Source organism: Erpetoichthys calabaricus, chromosome 14 (genome assembly GCF_900747795.2).
Source record: "Erpetoichthys calabaricus chromosome 14, fErpCal1.3, whole genome shotgun sequence".
Lineage (NCBI taxonomy): Eukaryota > Metazoa > Chordata > Cladistia > Polypteriformes > Polypteridae > Erpetoichthys > Erpetoichthys calabaricus.
This window is the reverse complement of record NC_041407.2, coordinates 93,219,968-93,229,001: the sequence shown is the minus strand read 5'-3', so window position 1 is coordinate 93,229,001 and position 9,034 is coordinate 93,219,968. Positions and strand designations below refer to the sequence as shown.

The 9,034-nt window shown below is 40.2% G+C and overlaps 1 long non-coding RNA gene across 1 annotated transcript; it reads right to left on the bottom strand.

The window, feature by feature from the left end:
* Nucleotides 1-3,524: 3,524 nt before the first annotated feature.
* On the bottom strand, nt 3,525-8,791 carry LOC127530175 (uncharacterized). The gene is made up of 2 exons (XR_007936698.1): nt 8,430-8,791; nt 3,525-4,400 (listed from the first exon to the last, which is right to left on the bottom strand). It is a non-coding gene; the product is annotated as an uncharacterized LOC127530175 (long non-coding RNA).
* Nucleotides 8,792-9,034: the final 243 nt, after the last annotated feature.

Genomic DNA, 9,034 nt, shown 5'->3' with positions numbered 1-9,034 from the left:
GTATGTGTTATATTCTTTTCTAGAAAATTCACTTACACTGCAATTCTGGTCCATCTTTTTCTCCCCCATAGTACACAAGTCATGCTCTTTCCAATTTCTTCTAAGTGATTTCGTCACCTAAGGCAATTTTGCCAGAATTACCAGAGCCATTATCAGTAGCAAAACTAAAACTGCAATAAAGAATTATGTTAGAACCGCTTCCTACATACATTGTCAGGTTTAGTTTTTTGACCAACAGAATAGAAAGGCAAGTTCACTACATGAGTAACATCATGCATAACTATGAAGTTTCATTTGTTCAGTACCACAACAGAAGTTAAATATATATAGACAGCTATAATTTGCCTAAAAATGTATCTTTTCTTAGCCAACTTGGAATAAAACAAATGACTAAATGACAAAGTAATATAGTTTTTATTTAAAGAAGTACCTGTACCACTTTACTAATGTGACAATATACAGAAACCTCCACAATCTGTTTACATTAAGTAAAGCCCCTGGTACAATTCACAGCCAGGCCTGCTGGCTTTTTTGGGAACTTAGATGTACCAAAACGTTGATGAAAATTTGAAAGACTACGGTTAGCACACATACAACTCAGCTCAATGTTACCATCATGTACACGCTTTATGGAGTACAGCAGATCAACTAGGAAGTGGTCTGTGTAAAAAGTACGACTTCTGTACTAGTTTTTATTAAGTGTTTTTATGATTCCATTACATTAACCATAAATATCCTATTTAATCTTTAAATATGTATAGTATGGTTTTGAGTAATGCAAACAAAATCAAATGTTAAAGTTCTCAATTGCAAGTGTTGTTATATTAGCACACCCTTGTCATTTTTATATTGTATTTGTACTAATAATTAACACATCAAGCTCTACATTTTATTTTCTGTATTTAAGACATTTTCAAAGGGGTCAAATATTTTCAAAGAAAAAAACAAAACAAAATTGGTAAATACAAAGGGTGTGAGTTTTTCAGAAAGAGAAAACACTGCTGTTAGAAATAATACTTATTATGCCTACCCTTAGAAACTGACAAGGCTTACTTGAATGCTACAAAATCAAAGAAGCATTCTGTTTGTACTCAGTATTTTCTTCCATAAACGTAAATTGCATTTACTGGTGCTCTTTGTTTGGATTATTTTCTTAAAAATACTAAATTGTGAGATCAATGCCTTCATGTTCCTTACTTTATATATTTCCTCCAACCCAGCAGCAGCTGCTTTCTTAGAATTTTGCGACCATGAAATGGGACCCAAGATGATTTCAGAATGTAATGACAAAGCACAAGTAGAAGGACAAAGTAAAACTCCTTCAAATGGATATGTGAGTTTTTATTTAGGTGTCACACTGCAACATCCTTGAAGTTCAAACACACAAATATTTTGAGAAAACAAAATTCAAAACAAAACAAAACACAGGACCAGTCTCATAGGACAAACCCTGTAACTGGACCTCTTCTGCACATAAACATCTATTTGTTTACCTAGTTATATCCTTAATCCTAGCGAAGGATTTAAGTATTTTCAGTGCAATTAAAATTTTTTCAAGTTTTTTCCTATCAGTACAAATTAATTTGTAACAGACGATGGTACAGATCCTGACAAACCAGACTTAATTTGTTCACTCTCTACAGTTAATCTGACAAGAGCACTACATCTAGCTGGAGTCAACTTACTTCACAATGTAGGTTAATCAAGGTAAGAAAGGAGAATAACAAATAAGGTTTCAGAAAAAAGAAAATAGGTCTAACACAAAGACACACTGCACAAAGGCTTAATAACAAAATGCATTGTTACCTTTATATTGTTTTTGAGTTGCTTTGCTACCACCCAAAAAACAGTCAATATACCTTTTGCTGGAAGGGCACATTTGTTAGATTAAATTTGGTTTTAGCTATGGCACTTTCTGTGTTGACCTTGTCTACATGAGTTTTTCTCTATGTACTCCAGCTTTTGTGGCCCTCCATGTTACATTAGATAGTGACTTTCAAATGGCCCCGGCATGAATGTGTGTGGATTTGTGAACAAGATAGCTGTATGATGAATTTGGATACCATACAGTGCTGGTTGTTGCCTAGCAGCCAAAGCTGCAGGAAATAAATTCTAGCCTTCACAGCCTTGAACTGGATTAAGAAGGTTTTATAATATGTAGAAGAATTGATGTTAGGAACGTGTACAATTGTACAATTCGCTTTAAAAAGTGGCAGATTTCATACATTAGGTTTATTTATAAAGTACCAGGAAAGTTCTTCTCATAACAGGGAAAGGTGTACTAACAGAAACTCATTTTTACATGTCAAAGAAACAGAATCCCACCCAAAAACCCTGCTATATACTGCAGTCCAGAAAGGATACAGCAGGAATATCTCTGCTCCAAAAAAACGTGATAACTCTCCCAGAAACCGTTTACACTAACATTTTTCATTGTACACATTGAACTGAGCACAGGTGGGAATATTTACTCACTCTTGTTTCTTCATATGCACTTTCAGACATATACAGTACTGTTTATTTTTTTGAAGGAGAAATAGCTGTGCTAAAATTTGCTTTGAAGAAAGAGATATCAGAAACTCACTTCCACTAACGGAATCCAAATACTTCTGACACTGACATTTCAGACTGAATAGAAAAATTACATTTGTATGATGGGGAAGAGCAACATATGGTGAGCATGCTGTTCTTGAAGACTTTACCAAGAGGTAATGCCACCAGGACATCAGAAACAAGTTATGTAAGGTTGTTCATCGTACAATTGCATAAGTAACAATGGAGAAATGCCGAGCCAAAATGGTGTGATGGCTTGCATCAGGAATTTGCTAAAAGACACGGGTGCACATACTAGCTACAGTTAAAGCAAACTATTTTATACAATTAATGAAGTGCGCATTGGACATCTTATAATGATAACTTTACCATGTACTTAATAAATGACCAATTGAAAGAATACACCAATAACTACAGAGACTGAGGTGATTCTTTGGATGTGTTGGTGTCATGGATGAAAGGTATACTGAGATGCCATCACTGCTGCCACTAATAATAAACCTGACTATTTTGATAGAAAGTAATGGCACTTGGACATTGTTCTGTGCATCTGACACTTTTGTCATTAATATCTGGCTTATTAAGGAGGAAGCAGACTTCACAAATGTTATATAGTCAGCCATACCTTTATGAACAAAAGGGTACATTCTGGCCACGACAACAGTAAAAACATCTACTGCATTAACACTTAAATATACTTTGCCACATCCGCTGTATAACTTCTGAAGTACCAGCGTGACCAGAATAAATATATGGTGCTATATATGTTCATGAGGCCGGTGGCTAAACTTCTCCAGGACAGGAAACCAAAGCCTTTCAATCTGAAAGAAGTCTTCCTCAATTATGACAAAGCTCAGCAAGAGGTATAAATATGTTTTCTGAACCAACGTGCAAAATGACGAAAAGATGCTCTTCCACGATAACTTGAAATGGGTTTGAATTAACCATAATGTAAATATCTAAAGCAAGTGTTATATTAGGTAATTTTATTTACAGAACTGATGACCAGGACATGCATGCAACACATTTTGGTATACACTTCCACAATTGAAATACACAGTCATGAAGACAGGGACAAATAAAGTATTTCTCATTCATCACCTAACATTTTAAGCATCGATATGATAAATAAATTTGACCTTGAAATAAATACATACATACACAGACAGTAATAGACTACTAAGTAAGTTTGGAAGAAGAGTAAAAGGCAGTCTGGAAAAACATTGCATACTGGAAAGATGTCAAACAACTAAAACAAAATCAATACAGGTGCAACATAAAGTGCCTATGTAGAAAAGGAAAGTACAACAGGATAGGAAAATCTATTGTTAGAGGCTTCTAATGGGCCTGGAGGACAAAGACTTCAAGAGCTCAGCTGTCAAATGTTACTAAAACAAATAAATCATACAATGAGCAAAAAGCAGGGCTGGCACAAGAAAGCCTGAAAGAAGAAGGAATGTTCCTAAATGGAAATTGTTGAAAGACAAGCAGAGAACAAGCATTACAGAAGACCACTGGCATACTGGAAAGTGGTAGAGGACTCACTACTGGAGCTAAAATGCTGCAGAAAGGCAGAGGAAATCAGAAGTGGAAACAAGTGGATTTCAGGTTATACAGTTCAATAGGAGAAAAAGTTTCTATATGAGAGAAGCTGCTACATCTCTGAAGACGAGGGAGAATGAAGACCCCTCTCCTCACCACCAGGACCACCACCATCACTCCTCACCAGGCTTTGTCATCCAAACACTTTGTAGAAAAACTTCTGTCTTCTGGTGTTAGTCCTGGGCCTTCTGAGCTGGGACTTGCACCTCTGTGTGTCTGCCATAAATTCTATGGATTTCCAACATCTGCAAGACATGTATTTACAACTTTCATATTTTAGGACTTTCAAACCAAATGTCACATATACAACAGCATGCTCTTTTACACAAATCTGTAAAGTGTATCACAGGGAAAAAAAGGTTGCAGTATGGATTGCATGTTGTTCACTTTGGATGTGCTATTAAATATGCAATCACAGTATGCGCTAGGAAACTACCTCCAAAATGCCAGGATGGACATATTATGGGATACTGTCTCAAATGCTGCATTTCAATACTGAATTTCAGTGTTCTATGCACAGTACACAATTTAAGTATCTTCAGAGCTCCATAATGGTTAGATAGTTGAAAGAAGATGTGACTGTAGTGTAACATACTACTGAGGATGTTCATTTTCTTTTGTTGCATTGGAAGTGTACTATTTGACATTGTCTGCAGTCTTGTCTCACTTGCTCAGTGTATCATAAAAGCTAATGGATATGGACATCAATGTGGCATATTCAGCACAACTGTCTTCAGTGCAGTGTGGCGTATAGATAATGCCAAGGTGACCAGCTGGATACAGTTTGAAAGACTTTGGACCACTGTGATAATAAGAGTATAAAGGATATCACCTTCAATGTGGCCACCTGCACTGTATTTGGGAACCATGTTTGGCACAAAGGGCATTTAGCAGGAATGTGGTATCATTCACATTGAAACATACTGGGCACAGTTTAGCAATATAGTCTTTTGGCATGGCAACAAGCGAAGTCATAGTGAGATAGGGGATAATGACAAACAGGATTCTGCTGTACACCCTGCCAAGGAATTGTTCTTGCCTTGCACCTAATACTTGCTGGGACAAACTTTAGCTTCTTCGCTACCCCTGTTCTGGATATTTGAGTTTGGAAAATTGATGAATAGATATTGCCCAGATTGTTGCATGCTTTACAAGATACATAAGATACAAGTCAAATGCAGTCATGCAATGAATATAAAAAAGAAAATACACACAAGCATATATACAGAGTATATACTCAATGAGCAAATTTTTTGGAACATGATACAAATGCTGGATAGGGCCCCCTTCTGTTCTCAAAACAGCCTCAATTCTTTGTGGCACAGATTCCATAAGATGTTGGAAACATACTTTTAAGATTCTGGTCCATGTTGATATGATTGCATCACACACAGTCTCTGCAAATTTGTCATGCTGTAAATATCCTCTTCAGGGCAGTCCTTATGGATGACGCCCGCAATTGTGACCCGCCGAGCTGGCTACTTTGAGCAGCGGTTTAAAGCTCATCCTCTGACTAAGACGATGGACATCTCAGAGTCCAGTGTTCTTGAGGCTGATCCTCCAATTAGGTGTGAACCACAAAATCTTACTGAGATTGCACAGGTGGTGAACCATCCGAGGGTAGGGAAAGCTGCAGGTATCAGTGGTACCCCGGGGGAACTTCTTCTGGCTGATGGTAAGGCTGTCCTCTTGGCATTGCAAGCAATATTTGCTTCCATTTGGTGTCATTCCAACTGAATGGAAAACAGGATTTTTCGTTCCAATCTGGAAAGGAAGGGGTGATCGCCTGGATTGTGGCAACTACAGAGGAATAACACTACTCTTGGTGCCGGGTAAGTTCCTTTCTAGGGTCATCCTCAATAGGATCCAAAAGGAACCTGCTCACCTGCCAGCGACCGAAGCAGTCTGGTTTTACGCCTAAGAGGTCTACCATCGACCACATCCTGGCACAGAAGGTTCTCATGGAGCACAAATGAGAATATCGGAAGAGGTTCTTTACAGCCTTTGCTGATTTTCGTAAAGCATTCAACTCAGCTAATTCAGCTGCCCTGTGGGACATCCTGAGACTTCATGGGATCCCCCTCAAAAGTTGCTGGAGATCATGGCCAGCCTGTACACTGGTACTGTGAGTGCTGTACAGAGTGAAGGCAGAAACTCTGCAGTTTTTCCAGTTGATTCTGGGGTTCGTCAGGGGTGTGTTCTTGCTCCAACTTTGTTCAATGCTTGCCTGGACTGGGTGTTGGGAAGGGTCGTGGGGTATCTGTTGGTGAAGAAAGATTCGCTGATCTTGACTTGGCTGACAATGCTGTGATCTTTGAGGAATCAATGGAGGCTCTGACCGGGCTCTTGAGAGACTGAGTGTCCGAGCTTGTGAATGTCCTGGTTAAAAACTAAGACCCAGGCCTTTAATAACCTCTTGGGCACAGCCATCAGCAGTGTGTCTGTCTGTGAAGAGAGTGTCAACCTCATCAAGAGGTTTACTTAACTCGGCAGCGACACTTACGTCCCTGGTGACTATTCTATAAAGTCGGTAGATGGATTAGGAGAGCATGAGGGGTCAGAAGTTTGCTGGAAAGGAGTGTGTGGTACTCCCAGTATATTTGCAAAAGGACAAAGGTAAAAGTCTTTAGACTATTGGTGCTTCCTGTTTTGCTATATGGTTGCGAGACATGGACACTATCCAGTGACCTGAGACAAAGACTGGACTTCGGTATTGTGTCTCTTTGGAGAATCCTTGTGTACCGCTGGTTTGACTTTGTGCGAAACAAGCAGTTGCTTATGGAGTCCCAAATGAGGCACATTACCTGCATTGTGAGGGAGCATCAGTTACCATACTATAGTCATGTGTTGCGATTTCCTGAGGGTGAACCAGCACAAAGGATCCGCATTGTTGAGGACCAGAGTGGCTGGACTAGGCCAAGGGGACACCCATGTAACACCTGGCTGTGGCAGATAGATTCTCATTTCCACGGGGTGGGACTGCACTGACTGGGGGGGGGTTGTCACCCAGGACCCCAAGCTGTTTTCGTCATGTAGTGGGTGTGGCAACATCCTGTATCAGTGCATGCTCCCCAACCTCACTTGACCTGACCACCTCTCAATGGTATTCTATTGGATTCAGTTCTGGTGACTGGGAATGCCACTGAACAGCAGTGAATTCATTGTCATTCAAGTGACGATTGCTAGATTAATACTAATGGGTCCAAAGAGTGCCAAGAAAACATTGTCCACACTAACACCAACAACTGGACTGTTGACACAAGGCAGGTTGGGTTATCGAATTCACGCTGCTTGCACCAAATTCTGACCCTACCATCTGTGTGCCTCAGCAGAAATCAAAATTCATTAGATTTGGCTACATTTTCCAGTCTTCAGCTACTCATTTTGGTGAGCCGTGTCCACTACAGCATCAGATATCTGTTCTTGGCTTACAGAAGTGGAACTTGATGTGGTTGTCTGCTGTTGTAGCCTATCTGCCTCAAGCTTCAACATGTTCTGTATTCTGAGATGCTTTTCTGCTCACCACAGTTGTACAGAGCAATTATCTGAGTTACTGTAGTCTATCACCTGGATCCAGTTTGGCCATTCTCCTCTGACCTCCCTCACCAACAAGTACTGTAGTTTCTGTTCTCAGAACTGCTGGTTATTTTAATTTTTGTATCTCTTGCACAATTCTGAGTCAACTCCAGAGACAGTTGTGCATGAAAATAACAGGAGAAGCAGAAGTAACAGACATATTCAAAACAGGCCATCTGGCACCTGTAACCATGTCATGGTGGAAATCTGAGTGCTCACAATTTTCCCATTCTGGTTGATGTGACCATCACAACTTCTGACATGGATCTGCATGATCTGATGCATAGTGCTGCTGCCACATGATTGGCTGATTAGATAATTGCATGGATAAGCTGGTGTTCCTAATAATTTGCTCAGTAAGTGTATATAGAGGCCCTTGGGTAGCATGCTTGAATCCAGCTGGACTTATTGCTCCAGTGTATAAAACGTAAGAAATTAGATCTAAAATAACGAAATGGACACAATCAAGATCAAGTGTGCCTTGAAATCCCCTACACGGTGTCGAGGCACAGTGCACCATGTTTTAACAGCACTTATTTCTCACAGACTATATTAAAAACATGAACGTATATGCGCACCTTTCACAAATAAATTGTCGTGCGCGGTCTTAAAAGGGCCATTGGGTTTTAAACCCCTAAGGGTCAGCAGCTCGTATCGCGTTCAAAGGGCGGTATCACACACATACGCAAGCCACTAACCTCTTTAGAGCATGTAGATAATATAGGAGAGGATGACCAGCCCAGTGATGGCGAAGAACATGAGGATGAAGATGTCCAGCATGGCGGAATTGCGGTGTAAATGAAGGAGTAAAAGAATCTGGACACGATGGAGAACAAGCCGCAGAGCCTCCGTTTATAAAAGGCGCCGTTTGTGAATTCTGGCGGGAGGACAGCAGAGGGCACTGCCCGCCAAGCGATGACGAGATCGGATTCAAAGAGGCAAACTTTATTAACAAAATTAAATCCTGCCAGTAGGGTCACAGGGAGCACTTGTGCGGTGTCGGTGCAATGAAAACGCTGTTGGTTATCGCGTAGGAAAGACTGGAACTTTTAGTGATGCAAGATCGCATTTGTCTGTGCCTTGAGATTAAAAAGAGGAAATCGCTAGCTGATCGAAGTCGGTGCGCGGGAGCATAGACCTACGCTTTTCATTTCATTTGCTAACATTTGTGGTTTCGGATCTGTACGAAATAGGCTTTTGCATTTCGCAGTTTTCCAGTGTCGGGTTAACTGAGGGGCGTGCACCTTGGCACAGTCGTTAGCGTAGCTGCTTTAGATTTGTACTCGGACATTGTCTTCGTGAA